Genomic DNA, 16,591 nt, shown 5'->3' with positions numbered 1-16,591 from the left:
TTTTATGTGATCTGGAAAAAAATTCCCGTGCTGTCAAAATGAATACAAGAAGCCCCATTTGGGAAGAACTCTCATTGATTTAAACGCTTCCACAAAACTACTTTGATTTTACTTTTGCAAGAAGGTTATAATTTATTTGTCTCTCTTCACTTCTGTCTAACCCATAGCAACTGTGATTACATGCAAATAATAAAATCTGATTGTCTTGCCTTGCAGTATGACAGAATCACTGCTTCTGCTGCAATACTAATAGCTGGTTATTTATACCTTTCTGCTAATTCAGCTCTGCTGAATGATGCTTTAGAAGGTCAGCTTCTCATCCATCTGTGACTGTTTGCTCCTCAGCTAAACATGTGAGGTGTCTGTTTGCTCCAGATCCATGGAACAGCTATTGAATGAAAGATAAGACTTTTAGTTCCTTCACCCTCAATTCATTCCTTCATCCTCAAGGCACATGAAAAAATAAGAGCTATTCCACTGGTGGCATGGGGCTGGGGCCTAGAACTCCTGACAGTATTAAAAGCTTTTGGTGATCTGTGGTGTAGAGATGTTTGCTGACACCATATGGATGTGGGTAGATACTCTGTCACAACTTCTGCTGGTGGAAGTGGTTGAATAGTGTAACTTGATTAAACAGATGTCCAGTTCAGAGGCCATTTAATGTTTTAAGTTCTTATGACAGTAGCACAAATAAGGTAGTGGTGTAACTGAAAAGTTGCAGACCAAAGCAGAGAGCAAATGTAGACCTATTAGCTTTTGCAAACAGATCTTTATTTTTTTCTGAGAGGAACTGCTAAAGCATATCTTTAGATACCAGTAGTCATCTAACTGTGTAAGGAAGTTCATTATTTAGGAATTTCAAGATCTTATCCTCCTGATATGAGAATTAGAGAGGTGTATTAGAGAGGCAGTAGTCACTGCATTGGCATCAGATGGAATTTCATCAATATTAAATTTATTTCAGTACATTTAGAAAGTAATTATTGCCATAGAAATGTTATGCCAGTCTAATACTTTTTCCTGTTCATACAGAGCCAAAAACTCTGGGTTATGTCAGGCGAAGTCGGTGTTTTTAATGTAACAACTCTCTCGTCCTTCATTCCCTATGTATTCTGAATTTCAACTCCTCCTTGAGATTGAAAGGGGACATGGGGAAGAGCGTATGACTGTATTACTGGAAAGAAATCTGCGTATGGAATCCCAAGCAGGCAACTTCTTAACGAAATTGAGGATATTTCAACTATGCAGAACTCAGTTTGTGCAGAAAGATAGATTAGGTGACCTATTAGGAGTTTTTCCATTTCTGATTTTATGCTTCTGAGAATACAATGCCTGCCACCAGTGCCTGAAAGTCATTATTCCAATGTTCCTTTTCTGCTGATGAGAGAAACGCCCCTCAGAGATTTCTACATTTTTGGCAACTAGATGGCAAATTAGGCAGGGAAAATGGGAGTAAGTTAAAGGATATTGTAATACCTAAATGGAAAAATAATGGACTTCCATATCAGAATATCCCATCTACCTATGAAAAACCTGAAAGGTTATTTTGATACGACTTTTTTGACTCATTTTCCTCCTGTGTGTATTATGAGTAGAAAATGAAAACGATAAAACAAATTTGAAGGTACGTAAATAAAACAGCAACCAGTAAATTAAAACGATCAGTTCTGGAAGTGCTGCTGCACGTACGTTTCCTGCTAGCTGCTCCTGCCCCAGCCCGCAGAAGAAAGTTGTCCTTGTTGGGGGCGAGAAGCCAGACTGTCCAGGGTGCCTGCAGCACAGCTGCTCTCTCCTTTGGTGGAAATTGGGCAGCGCCTGCAAATGACTACAACAGCAGAGGCTGCAAATTTGGGACTGCCCCCAGCAAGTTATGCAAAGGGCTTAGTGCCCACGGAAGCAACAGAGAGTACAAACTTAGTCAGGGCTAAATAAGAATGACAGGAGTGTGCACTTCGATTAATAGTCTGAATACAGAAAGATGGATACTGCAAACATAACCATTTGTTTCCAGTTGTATCTTTTAAGCAAATGGCAGGTGTGTGTGTGTCTGATTTTACGAACAGAAGACAAAAAAGCAAGTGCACCTTTTAGCTCTGAGGTTGCATATATTATATTTTGTAGCATTTCTTAGTAAGGAGAAAGCTAAATGCAGAAAACCCCCTAAAGCTAGAGATGCTCAAGGTTCCTTAGAATGAGATGGGAAAAGAGAAAAAGTGTTCTTTGGGGGGAAAAAGCTTTCAGGGGTATTTCTGACTGTGACCATGCTTTTGGGCTTGCACTGGAATTAGCTATGGAGAGACTCTAACAGTTATGTAATGTACAAATACTTTGTGGAAATACTGATTGGTTTTATTGCTATAATTGAGATACTTTAGACACATCATTCTATTAAAATAATTACTTATAAGAAATTTCAAGGACAGAAACTTGGGAGTAGCATAGCAGAGGCTCAGGTCCATCGTATGTACCCTGTGTATCTATTAATAAGGATTTAAAGTGATATCCTCATCTGTTCTAAAATAATGGAGTGGTGCTGCTCTGCACCACCCGATTCCCACCCTACATCTTTTCAGCCTCCTGCTAACTGTAGGTGTAAAGTTGTAGCAGTGACTGAGTTTGACCTATATATCCTAGAACAGAAGACAGGCCACACAGCTGCAGTTGAGATTGTGTCTCTGAAAAAGGCTAAAACTTCAGCTCTACACAACAGGACTTTTTTTTTTTTTTTAATTGTTAATTAAGTGTTTCTTTAAACAAGCAGACTCTTGGACAGTTATGTAACATTCAGCTCTGTATTCTCCAAAATAATTGGTGACATGAGGTGAGGACTCTCTTCATGTCCTCTTTAGCAGAAGATATTCCACAGAGAATTAGTTCAATGTTATGGGCTTCCTGCAATCTCCTTTGCCAATAATTAGTTCAATTAGAACACAAATTCATCTTTTAACTCTAGTTTCTTGTTGTAGAGGACTTGTATGTCATAGCTTTACAACTGTTCATAATTTTTATAACAGCTTCAGAGCTATTTATTGTACAACATAAAAGAACAACAAAGGCTTTTGATTACTGGCCTTTGATAGAGACTAGATAAGTTGGCAAGCAGATGGATTGGGAGATGACAAAAGAGATCGACCTTAAATTTGGCTTGCTACAGTGGGGAAACAGAATTTAGGCAAATACTTAAATCCCTGTTAAATTGGTATTTCCTGAGTAGAAATGGGCTCCTCAATTGGAAGATTTCCTAAAGCGAAGCAATTGTTGACCTTACTAGTTAAAAAGTGACCGGGATTGGTTCTTTTGCATTTAGTTTGTGTCAGCATCATATGCTGATGTTTATACAAAAGCACATAACAATAATTCTTGGAGATGTGGAGAAGACCCAGAAGGTAACAGGATTTGGGTGGCTTTCCTGTGTCACGGTTTGGAGTTCGGGAAGGAGTTTTCGGTGGTGCAGGCTTCCAGCCAAACTCCAGCAGAAGGATGCCTCAAGGATGACTCAACACATGGAAGTATAGCACAGAAGTCAATATTACAATCATTACTGAAAAAATAATCCCATGTAATACCAGAGTACTTGGCACTAGATTGACAAACTGTAAGTAGACCAATGAGGGCATCACAGTCTACACCCCATTTAACTGAGGTCCTTGGTAACGTTTTCAATCAAACTACCTACAAATACTACATAAATCTAATCATTGTTAGAGCAATCTACGTTATACCTTTTTGTATGATAAATAACGGAGTATTTATTCAGAAAGTATATTATTAATATTGATACAGATATATGTCATTGTTCCTTACCTGTTGTTTTTTCTGTGGTGCAGTAAATTTACACTACCAAAGAGTAAACAAGGATCTTTTTATTGCCTCTCGACTCTGGAATAGTACATTGAAGTTATTTGAGCTGCTGTGTGAGAATGGGGCCAAACATCAAAATTTTCATGACCTCCTCTACCTCTAATACTCTTACAATAGTTCCAGACAGTAGCATTTTCTTTGATTTATTATTTTATCCACACTTCAGATCATACTTCACTGGAGAGAGCAGTAGCTGAAGAACCTCTCCTTCTTGGGAGTGATGGGCTTGTAATGAACATTGTTGGTCTCCTTCATAAGCAGCACTGCTGAGGGATGACGATGGGAAAGGCAAAACACACGTTTAATGAAGGGAATAGCGAACAGTAAAATTGCTACTTTATCTGGACGTTATTTTCCTCCTGCACTGCTTTCATCTTGAAGGTCTGAGTTACTTAGCAAACAGATACGTTTAAAGGCACCATTATTTCTATGTGCAATTAAGCTAAAGGATAAATATTCATTCTAACTCTGAAGTTAAAAGCCAGAGGTTTTGTGCCTATTCATATTCTATGCATTTGGGCTTCAACTTCATGAAAGTCAGATTGTCTCCCTGCATGAACACTAAATTCAACATAAAGAAGAAAACTAAATTAGGAGATGAGTGGTTTAAGTGAACTGTTAAATTTCAATCCTGACTTTAATTAAGTGGCTCTTATATTTCTAAGTACCTAAAAATTTAGCTTCTATACATTAAATACATATTACAGGATAGTTCTTAAGAATTACTAATACAAACTTTAGAATAGATTTAAATACAATATACATGCTTATATTGATATTTTAGGTATTAGATTAGAATTCATCAATAAAACTAGTTTTTAATGATCCTTTTTGAACAATTTTTCTTACATTTATTCCATCCTTTGTAATACTGTGTAATGAATACATTCAGAAGCATCTGTGAATTTTTGCTTCATGTACTTGACATGATTCTGGCCTTTTAACTTTTAAAACATTTCTCCAATTAAGCTGTTCAAGCCCTTAAGGCTGTCCACAGCTGCTGCAAATTGATTTATCTCATGATGATATTTAGAAAATCTTGCTGAAACATAAGAGGGCAATAACCCAGCATTTTCTAATACTTCTTTTTTATCCTTTTGGACTTCTTGCGCATTTTTAAAGGTAATCTGAAAGTTGCAATTTTCCTTCCCTTCTTCATCATCTCCCACTATACTGATAATCTCAAAAAATGTTTATTTCTAAAGGCCATCTTATCCAGGGTTAATCCTTAAAAATGTCCTGCGTAGTACCTTTGGAGTAAATCTGTATCTAGAGAAAATCTGAAGTGTAAAACGAGAAGGCCTGAAAAATTATTGAGAAATAGAGTTGTAGCTGTAGTAGTGTAAAATGATAAGGTTATTTATGTTCAAATGTTTGCCTATTTTTGCAGTTTAGGTATTAGCTAGCAGTAAAATATGTGGAATCTCTCATTATTGGTGAAGTTGACCATATCCTGAGTGCTGAGCACCACTTAGCTCCTGGAATTCCCTTTGAGATTTTACTGATGGAGAGGCCTTGTCTTCTAGATGGGAATCAGCTCTTCACCTCATCAAAAAATATTTGTCACTACTATACCCTTATTTCTAGTGGTTCGCTGTAGAGTTTCTTTGCATTTGATCCAAAGACGTGAAAATGTTTGGAGGGGACTTGTTTGGTTTCTGGATATACCTGCACGTCAGCACATGAGTGCACCTGACCTGGCTTTTATCTAGATAGTTTGTGTAACACATACAATGAAGACATTGTGGCATAGATTTCAGCATTAAATCCGCTATAGTAGGTATCTTCTGGCCCATTAAATTGAAATCTTGTGTCTTCACAATATGTTTATTAGGTTAAAGATAACATATATACACATATATGTATGGCATGCACGTGCTGCCATTATGGCAGTGTCCCATAGCACAGTGGACACAGAAGAAATGAAATTTTTAGTTTTGCTACTTACATAATTTCTACTTGGGTGGTGCATTGGCATAGCTAGGTCACTTCATACTGTTTCTGATTTTTTATTGGATTTTTTTTTTTTTTTAATGGAAAATCAAAAGATGCTAAGTAGGAACCTATTACAGAAATTCCATCCTAAGTATTTGGAAGGATGATCAAATCTCAAAAATTTACTGTTTTTCTGAAGTTAGCAAACAGCCAAAATTATCAAGCAACTGTGTTGCTTTACAAAGAAAGAAAGAAAACTAAGTACTTAAGCTAAATATATCCAATTCCTAACCTGGTTATAAGTTTCCATGTTTTGCCTGAACATTGATCAGGTGCAGATCCCCATTAAGGGAAAAGTTACTGTCATAATCAGGCAGACAGGATAACTCGTATTATCCATCATTTACTTAATGTAGTTTGTCATGCTGCATACAGAACATGGATAGATCTCTGCAGTCGTTAGTATATTTGTAGGTTTTTATGTCTCAAGCTTTAAAAAATATTCCTTATAGCTTCCATAACAACCTGTTAGTAACTGTGAATTTAGGAATTTGTTTTTTCTCTGACCATTGTGTAATTATTTTGCGATTGGGTATTGCATTAAGCTTTTTTGGTATGCTGGGATTTCAGATTCATGTCTGAACATTGATAGATGAGATTTTACTGTTGTTGGAAGTTCAGATTTGGCCAATGAACCTGTTGCTTACAACAGGCTGTATGAAAGCAGTGACTCTGAATTGGCAAGCATCAGAAATAAAGATTTTATGGTATTATTTATTTTGACATTTAGTCTTGATCCTCTCATTAACCACTGAAATCTCCTACTCCAGTAAATGCAGGGAAGCACCCTCCCCTCTAAGCATTTTATTTGATAAAGGCTAACATGTAATTCCTTAAGCGGAATTTCCAATCTTATTAGTTTGACATTAAATCAGTTTGCTTACATGTTTTTTTATTTGCACACTATTATTGATGGACGTTAAATACTAAATTTGAGCCTGCAGTGAAGTAAATCCCAGACCGGCGGCCGATTAGGTAACACAATGATTAAGTCTCTGTTATCTCTAGGAGCACCACTGATCGTTTAAAGAGTGTGTATGCTTTAATTTCATCTCATCTAATTGTTACCAGGGAGCTGCCATTGGTTCATTAAAAACCTTGCCCATCGAAATAGCAACAGTCTAATGACTTTATATAAAGGTCTGCTTCCAAGTGACTTTGTTGTTTGTGGTAGACACAAATTAGAATGAATTATTCTGAGATTTTTTTTTCAGTTACTACATTTTATCATAATTTTAAAAGCGATGTGTTGGAATCTAATTTGCTTCCTAACTTATTTTTAACATTTAAATGAGAAAGAAAGGGAACAAACTTTTCTAGTAATAACCTGACTCTTTAGTGTCTTGTTTAGGCTTTTTTTTTAGGTTTATTGCTTCTTCTCCTAAGCTCATTGTCATATTTATCCATATTTTCAGTCGTACATGCTAATTTTCTGACAGTTTTTTATACGTCTAACTTTGAGAAAATTTTGCACTGTTCTCAGAGTTTGTGAGCTTTTTTTGAATGAAGATGAAAACCTCAAGTAATTTTCGTATGGATATTTTCAAAATATAAAAATTAATAGTTCACACAGGACTTACTTTAAGTAACAGAATAGTTGAGCAAATTTTGGCCTACAAAAATGTAGTATCTTAATTCAGTTTCAGACACTCGCTATTTAAAGTTCCTTTAGTGATTGTATCTTCACTGCTTTGTTGCCTACAAAGAAAAATTTCCTATGTGGTTTAAGCTAAAAGATAAATTTTAAAAATGTATATTGCACATTAATAGTATCATTTTCAACATGGTATGAAAAAGTTAATACCGAACAACAAAGCATAAGCGGGCATCTCTCCAAACTTCTGCCTTAAAATACAACCTGTAGACAGAGAAAAGTAACTGAATGTATTAAAAATATTTACATAAAGTCTCCTGGCACAAATAGCAGCAATGTGTAATTATCCCCTTGTTATGCTCTGCTTACTGATTAGCATTGAAGGGGAGGGACTAGGACAGAATAGGCATAGCAGGAAGGCAGCCAGCACATTAGCTGCCACTTGTGTATACGTAATTCTTAATAAATCAAATTGGCAAAGTATCAGCTGGCAGTTAGTTACTGTATGTGTTGTGTGATAATCTTATACAAAACGTAATTTTTTTGACATAATCAATAATTATTATCGGAGACATCAAAAACAGTTAGAAACAAGTTATTAAACTCTGTTGATGGTGTTTTCTGTGAGAGGTAATGAACTGTGCATACTAGAATTAATCTTACTGGTTTCCACTGAATTTGAACTCCAAAGCCACTTCAAGCAAGACATCAACTGACAGCAAGGTTAGGAGCTTTTATCATTATGACAGACTCTCGCTGTCATGCTATGTCCTGAAAGCACAGTATTTTTTCTCTCTGGCTTTTGTGTAAATCTTAGTGAATACTCAAACATGCCACACAGTGCTTATTTATGTTAGTAAGCAATTAGTTTTCTACTGTCTTAAGAAACTTACTGCATGAAAACAAATAGCAAAGAGCATATCCTAAGCATAACTAAGTTTTCACATCTTTGCATTTTTTCCTATTCTAATGATAAACTGTTCAGTTGTTCAGATTTTCAGTTTTTCAGCACTGAAATGTCTCTTTTGAAGCTTGACATTGATAACCTGAACTCATTGGTATTGCTCCTTTGTTATAGCCTTGTTTACTCTGTCTATCTCAATGCTGCACAAGTTATACTTGCAAATACTATAAATCCATGCAGGAGCAAAGGCCATTACTGATTCTGGTAATCCTCCTGAATAAGAGCGTCTTGCTTGGGAGTGGGCAGCAGAGACTAATGTTAAAAATTCAAGGTTGTTCTGTGGGCCAGCAGAAATAGGGATGCCATGAACCTACGTTTATTTTGCAGTGTGAGGTAGAATATGTGCTCTAGTCAAAAAGCAGCTCTATATACGCATATGTGCGTGTGTACATATATATATATATCAGAATCAGAGAATAATTCAGGTTGAGAAGAGACCTCTCGAGGTTAGCTAATCTAATGCCCTGCTCAAACAAGGTTAACTTCGAAGTTCAGGTTGATAAATTTTGGTTTTTGGTTTTTATTCCTGTAAAAGTTGGTTTTAGAAGGTATGAATGAAATGGGTTGAACAAAAGGAACTATCAGAAGATAGGTGGCAAAGAAAAAAAAAAAAGGGAAGAGGAGTTTGACAGAAGTTGTCTTTCCAAAAATCGGAAAGAAAAATAAAAAGAAGGGAGAAAAGAGAAAAATCAGCAAAGTAGGAATGAGAAAAATGTCTCTCTCGTAATTCAGCTTGAAGGATTTTGTGGCAGCAGCATACTCATCAGTCAGTGGAGGAGAAGTGAGGGTAGCTGAGAACAGCGATGCGTAACTGCATGTGGCTTTTCCTTGACTGAAAAATAGCAGATGAAATGTGAATTTCTGTTGTTCCAGAAGATGCCGTGAAACAGCACGGTATGCTTTTTATTTAAATTTTTTTGCTGTCTTTCTGTGGTGTGTTTTCGGTGACTGGCTCCTGGACACCCATCCAGCCACTCTCTCACTCCCCCTCCTCAACAGACAGGGGGAGAAGATAAAAAAGCTCATGAGTTGAGATAAAGACAAGGAGATCACTTACCAATGACTGTGATGGGCCAAGCAGACTCGACTTGCAGAAAATTGATGTAATTTATTGCCAATTAAAAATGGATGGTGAGAAGCAAAGACAAAAAACTCGAAGATCTCTCCCCCAGACCACCAGCCTCACTGCTGGGCCCAGCTGGGCCCTGAGGGGGGGCCCTGGTGGAGCTGGCCAGAACCGGCTGGAACCGGCTGGAACCAGTCGTGTCTGGCAGAGGGCAGCCCCCCTCACCTCACAGAGGCCCCTGCAGCCCCCGGCTACCAAAACCTGGGCACGGACACCCAGAATGGTAAAAGCTTCTCAATTTATACTGTTGTGTTTAACAATAGATATTAATCGGGCTTCTCAAAAACGGTTTTGTGTCCAAGATTTTAAAAATGCATGTTACAGTTTTCAGTTGATGATAGTTCTAGTGTGTGGAGTAGAGAACTGCACAGCAAGAGGTGCTGAGTAAATAAGGCTGTGTACGGGTTCACTGAGGCCCAGGGGTGAGCTGGAGTTTTCGTGTCACAAAGCTGTGACCTCAAGTGCTGTTTTTATTAGACTCAACGTTTTGGGACGCAGCATAAAATTTGCATTCAGCTGTAACGTAAGCAGTAGGAGGAGAAACAGGGACTGTGTTACCTCTTGAGAGTGTGGAGATGAGTCTGGGGATTTGTTCATGTTCTCTCTGGTAGTTCTTGAAAGATGAGAAAATTTATCAGTGGAAGATGTTGCAGATGCAACAAAACTTGTGCCTTTAGAAGGAAAGAGTGAGGGACTCGGTTCTGATAATGGTGGGATTTTTGCTTTTCAGCCCTTTTTTTGCCCTTCCAGGACAAAAGTTACATTAAAAAGCGTATCCACTTTGCCCCTATCCCCAAACCAAATGAATACACTACTTATAAAAAGATATCCCAACCCATTGGCCAGTTACTCATTTGGAAGACATGAGAATCCTCAAGTTGGAGGTAGTGCTTCTAAATTTTGTTAGATAATATTCATAGAGGACAAAAGCTTTCCAGTATTGAGAAAGCATATTCATCATGAGTAGAAAAATATATGTACTAATCAGCTTCAAGGTCTTGCTGAGAGTAGTGTTTCTGAATGGAAAGGGAAGTTGGTGTTTCTCCCTGGAATATTCAGTCTGTACACACAATTAGGGCTTACAGAGGCAATTAAGGCTGTAACTATACTAACAGAGAAGCAGCAGAGTTGTTTTAGCATGGCTCTCCACTTGAATTAATATCTTCCACTTCTTTGCAAGGTTAATTAGTGCCAGTTGTGATGGGGATGCTAGATAAGTATGTTAGGTTTAAATTGCTGACTCATTTCATGTGTTAAGCTAAGCAGATGTATGATGGCAGCCATGGATTTTTGGATACTCTTAATTTTTGCAATATATGAGCTCATGGCCCAAAAGTAGGTAGATTTTTGTTCTTATTATTTTGTTTATTTCTTCTCTTCACATTTTTCAATTAGTGTTAGTCTCAAATGAAATGCCAGATTTTTTTTTTCTATACATGTATAGCCAACACTGTGTTGGCTTAAAAATTGAAGGTTTTATTTACGCCCTACTCCCCCGTAACAATCTTAACAGCTTGCTACATAAAGTAATTAAAAACTGAGCTTTGCTGTTTCTCTTTGGAAAGAGCTCCTGTCATTTTAAACCTCTTCTAAACATCTGTCCTGCCGTTGCTCTCTGTCAGAACATTTAGAAAATTTTTGATGTATTTTTCCTACTATTGACAATACAGGTAAAAACAAATGAACACCTCTTGGGTTGTATGCTGCTTCTGCTGGGACAATTATCTGGGAATAACATGGTAATGATGTGACAAATGCCCTTGTGTGTAGTGAGAGGGAGATCCAGTGATATGGTTGAATGCACCTCAGTATAAGTCTGGTTCCTTCTGAAAAGATTTTCTTCTAAACAAAAATGAATGTGTTGCGACATGGTAACTTATTATTAAATTTGTAAGTTATGGTAATTTTAGGTAGCATACACTGACTGTTGGTCTTTGATTCTTGAAGGAATGCTAAGCACCCATATTTCCCATCCAAGTGCTTTTGCAAACTTCACCTCATGTTTTACAACATCTCAGTAAAATAGGGAAAGTAGCCTATGAACTGTAAATGAATGACTGAGGCTCAAATCGAAGAGAGGGTCGTAGCTATTCTTCGAGTATGATGTAGGTAAGAGGAAAAAAGCATAAAAGAGAAAATAGTGTTGGAACGGACTTAGACTTCTAGTGACAAATTACTTGATCAACATTATTAAAACTATGTCTCCTACATACCATTATTGGAGGGTTTTTTTTTAGTATTGGTTGAACAGTGTATGTTGAAGATCAGCAGAGCCATTAGTTGACCTGTAGCTAAGTTTGAAACGTGCAAGGTAAAATCTCTATTGTTCAGGTATGCAGGATACCTGTATCGTCAAGCATATTTAGGTTCACAGGCTTAGAAGTTGCTGCTCTTTCCATATAATTTGTTGAGTGCTAAAAAGTGAAAAATTGCATTTTGAAGCCGCCTTCATCTTGTTTGTTGTGAAAGAAAATGCACTTTAGGTTTTCTAGTTACAGATAACTTTTAAATTTGTGGATATTGCTTTTTCTGAAAGTTGTACAAAGTATCCTATGTAATGTATCTTCTCTCATGTTTCATTTCTCATTCCCTTGAGTGATTTGATCAGAAGTTAATAGGTGTACCTGTTCCATTCTAGAAAGACCCAGCATGCTAAGTCATATCCTCTCTGGATCTTGATGATTTCTACTAAATAACTTCTTTACATGAGTGACCAAGAGATACCCTCTCCTAAGCCCCATTTTTTTGTTTGCTTGGTTGGTATTTGGTTATGAAATCCTGATACCATCTTTGAAGGTGAAGAGATCTTTTGGCATGAGAGGAAGTTGTCTTCTCAGGGCATGGCTGAACTGCATTGTGGAATGGCCACATCCCAGAGTTCCATCACGTCTGGCCTCATTTTATGTACTTCTGTTGGCTGACATTTCTGCAGTCAACAGATGCAAGAATTTTCAAACAGGTTAATTTTCTAGATTCTTCTACTAGCTTCAAAAAGGTTGAAGTATGACTACCACTTACCCTTAATTAAAAAATATTAGGATACTTGCCATCTTTTTTGGCTGCATAAATGATGATAGCTGGTCTTAGTGAGATTTAGGTTTTCTTTTCTCTGTGGTTACACTGAGGAAACCTCTGCTTCCTTCTGTGAATACCGAGATGTTGTCCTTTTTTGTCACTCCACTTTCCTGAGGAAGCCAACAACTCTGCAATTTATTTTAACCTGCAATCAAACAGAAATGGAATTTTAGAAAAAATATCTATTCTGTTCTCAGAGGCATTAGTTCTGCTCGTCCAATCAACTGGTTTAGTACAGCACCAAGTAGCCTAACTACTCAATAAGTATCATGGAAAAATTGCCAGAACTTGAGAAGAAATAAAGGAGCGCAGCCTTTCATGGGTGGAAACAGAAAAAAGATTCAGTTAGTTAAAGATGGAGGCAATGAGTGCAGCAGAGAAGAACACTGAAACAAATGTTTGTTGTGAGCTGCAGAATAAAATTTTGGTAGTATTTTAAATATAGGATGAAAGAAATTTCTTTTGTTTTAAAATGCTGTGGTATTGTTACCCAGCAGCTATTTCCTACATTATAGAAAATAGTTTGACTGGATTAATGCTAATGCTCATCAGGCTTGACAGTATTTGTTTAAACACACTTATAAATACAACATTCTAGAGTCACCCATAGAGGTTCCCCTGATACAACCTAGTCTAGTGGGTGGTGTCCCTGCCCATCGAAGGGGGTTGGAACAAGATGATCTTTAAGGTCCCTTCCAACCTAAACCACTCTGATTCTATGCTATGTCTGCCTACCTACATATATTAACATGCACTCATACATAGAGATATTTAAATGTGTTATATCTCGTTTTGTATATGTCGGTGCATATACATGGTACATAGACACGAGGTGTGTGTCTCGTGTCTGACAGACATGTTAACTTAAAATAGAAATCTGCATTTATTTTTTACTTCAATAGACTGTCTTTCAGTGGGCTGTTCTTTTAACTGAAAAAGCAGGTAACATGCATATTCTCTCCAGCTATACTAAACTATCACTGAGGGTGGTGGTGTTAACTGTGCTGTCTGGTTTTTTAAGTAGAAGTACATTAATCTTCCTCCTTGTGGAACTTATCCCATTATTTTCTTCAGGAATATTCGTTCTTTGTGGGATTTTACGGTACTCAAATGTTCATTTTGGAGAGTAAATGCTTTCATTTCTATTGGACTTTCAAAAAAGTAACTGTATGTGGCCAGCTGTTATACTACAAAAATCATGCAGGACAGATGTTTGTTAAAATGACTAGGATTAGCATAGATATAGTGCAACCTTCTTATTTTCTGAATAGAATTAGGTTGCAGAAAAAGAACTTACGCTGATTAAATATTTTTAAAGTAGGTACTCGCACATTAGAATCAATAGCAATGGTCAGCAAAGTTGTCTGATAATCTTCAGTCCCTTAGCATGGATTAATGCTGTGCCAGTAAAAACAACAAAAAAAAAAAGTTATAGCAATAGCGACATGTGCTTACATGACCCTGGGGCAGATTTTCTGAAAGTTGCACCGTATTTGTTTTTGTTCCTTCTGCTCTGTGTGGAAAGTGTAGATGCATGTTTATTCCTCAAATATTACCTTACTTTAAAAAATGATTGTCAGTAACATAACTGCAATGAAAGAAGCCTCTAAATTACTGTCTGAAAAATGTCATCATCGATGTTTTGTTCACTTAAAAGTGCACTTTTGTATTGCAAATGTGCTGCAGTAATTTTCTTTCATTTCAGCTATTATAACAGCATAAGTCATCTCAGTTATAAGCTTAGTTCCATTGACTATGATTTCCTAGTAACTCTTTCCCATTGTAACAGCAATTCAGCTACTTGTATAACTGTATAGCCAGCATTTACCCCAACTGACCTTGATCATCATTGTAGCAAATAAATAAATAAAACAATAAATCTGTTCTACAAAGTGTTGCCTTAGATTTTTCTTTCTTTCCATGGGATCAGAATTTATGTTGGAAGGGACTAGCCTGTGTTCAAATGATATGCAAGAGGAAGTCTTTGAAGAATGAAAAACATACTGAAATTTAATTTCTACAATCTCACTTTTTATGTAAAAACCCTTTAAGATTTAAGATTTTTGTAATAGTCTTCTCTAGAGTTTGAATATGAATCTATACAACTTTAAAAACTCATGCAATTTAATAGAAAATTCTGTATCTGTTATAAAATCTTTTAGACTGCTTTAAAATTTGTAGATATAAGTTATAGTTTGCAAATTAAATTTTATAGGCATCTTCAATAAGAATAGATTTCAGATTAAAATTAAATAAAAGGCACTACTCTTGCATTTTACCACAGTTTGCTGTGGGGCTCTTGTTGATTTTAAAATAAATATAGCAGTAGAGGGAGGGTGGGTCTCGGAATAGAATTTAATATGGCAAAAGCTAAATCTTCAAAGGAAATAATTCTAAGATAAATTTTGGTAAGAACATCTATATATCGGATTTTTTTTCCTCGCAGGTTCAGGGGAAGCTGCTATTTGTGTGATAAATCTTAACCTACAAAGAAACTCTTTCTGGAGACTTGAGTGCCTAAGTTCTCTACAAAGAGAGAGGCGGTGAGTAAGTTTTTGCGAATATCACTTTTGCCAAAGGTTTGTAGCACGTAGAATTTGTCAGGACAATGCTAATCAGTAAGTGCCTGCCACAAAATTTCAGTGTGAAGTTTGGGAATTAAAGATATGAAGGCATATTATTGGAAAGCCATTATAAATAATTTTACTTTTTGAACTGTGATCCTAGTCTGACAGATGAAATTAAATGCATGCTTTTTTGATTATTTTATTCCTCTTAATAAAATTACACCAATAACTGAACATATAGGACTCCATAATGAATTTGGAGTTTGACTCTTTAAAATGTGAAGTGTGTTATATGGGTATAGAAGGGTGTAACTTGCTGGTTTATACAAATGACTGATACTGTGGCTACTTTTGCTCTTAAAATGATATTCTTAAGAGTTGGATTTTGACATCGATATTATAATTTTAAAAACATTGATCAAGCTCTGTAGAGATTATGTGGGATGCTCTGTCTGCCACTATTATTTGCGAACAGAAAACATGTTAATTTGCAAAATCGCTTTTTTGGTTTGTTTTTTGAACTGCAATGCCAAGTACAAAGACACTGCATTTGGATGGAGTTGTCATATCAGCAATGGAAGGTAAAAGATATTTGAAGTAAATGGCGATAAGAGTGTCACCAGGAGGAGTGTCCCAGCTGTGCTGCTACTTAATATGGAGCACCATGTGAAGGGAGTGTAACAAGCAGCCTGGGCCAGGAAGCTTCTGTGAGCATTAGCAGCTCTTGGGTTTTGGGGTGTGCAGCCCTGTGCTCCTTATTGCTAATCGTCAGTGAGGAGCAACTTTTGACAATACAGGCCTTGTCAAGCTCTTGGGAATTTTTTCAGAAAGGAAAAAGAAACACTTGTGGGAGGATTTTCCAAGTTGAGCTCTGTTTGTAGGTGAAATTCTTCCTCTTCTTCAATAACAGTTTCTTTGGTCTCCCCAGTAATACACCACAAGCAATTAGCATGCTGATGAAACTGCAGTGCAGTGTGCTATCCTTCAGATCACTAAGGCTTTCAGTAAGGGTATCTATTGCTGTTACTCGTTCAAGTGGTGTCCTACATGTCTCTGCTAACATGGAATAGGGCTGTGGCTGATTTCATTCACTACTGTTAATAAACTGTGCTTCCATTTTTTTCTCTCTTATACTAACTCCTAGTGGTGACTCTGTATGCTGATTAATAAAAGCACAAGCATTGTAATAACTATCAAGTGCATTTAGTTACATCTGTTTTACTAATTCTCATTACCTTATGATTTCTGATGCTGTTCTTACAAAACGCTATGACAATTAATTCATCAAATGTGTTTTGACAAGACTTTTGTAACCTTTTCATAAATACCAGTTTTGATAAGTAGCCTACATTTTCAAATACCAAAACTACTAATGATAAAATTCCAGGTAAGTCTTAAAGTGGAAGGTG

Source organism: Numenius arquata, chromosome 5, assembly GCF_964106895.1.
Source record: "Numenius arquata chromosome 5, bNumArq3.hap1.1, whole genome shotgun sequence".
Lineage (NCBI taxonomy): Eukaryota > Metazoa > Chordata > Aves > Charadriiformes > Scolopacidae > Numenius > Numenius arquata.
The sequence above is the reverse complement of the archived record's forward strand: the minus strand, read 5'-3'. Positions refer to the sequence as shown.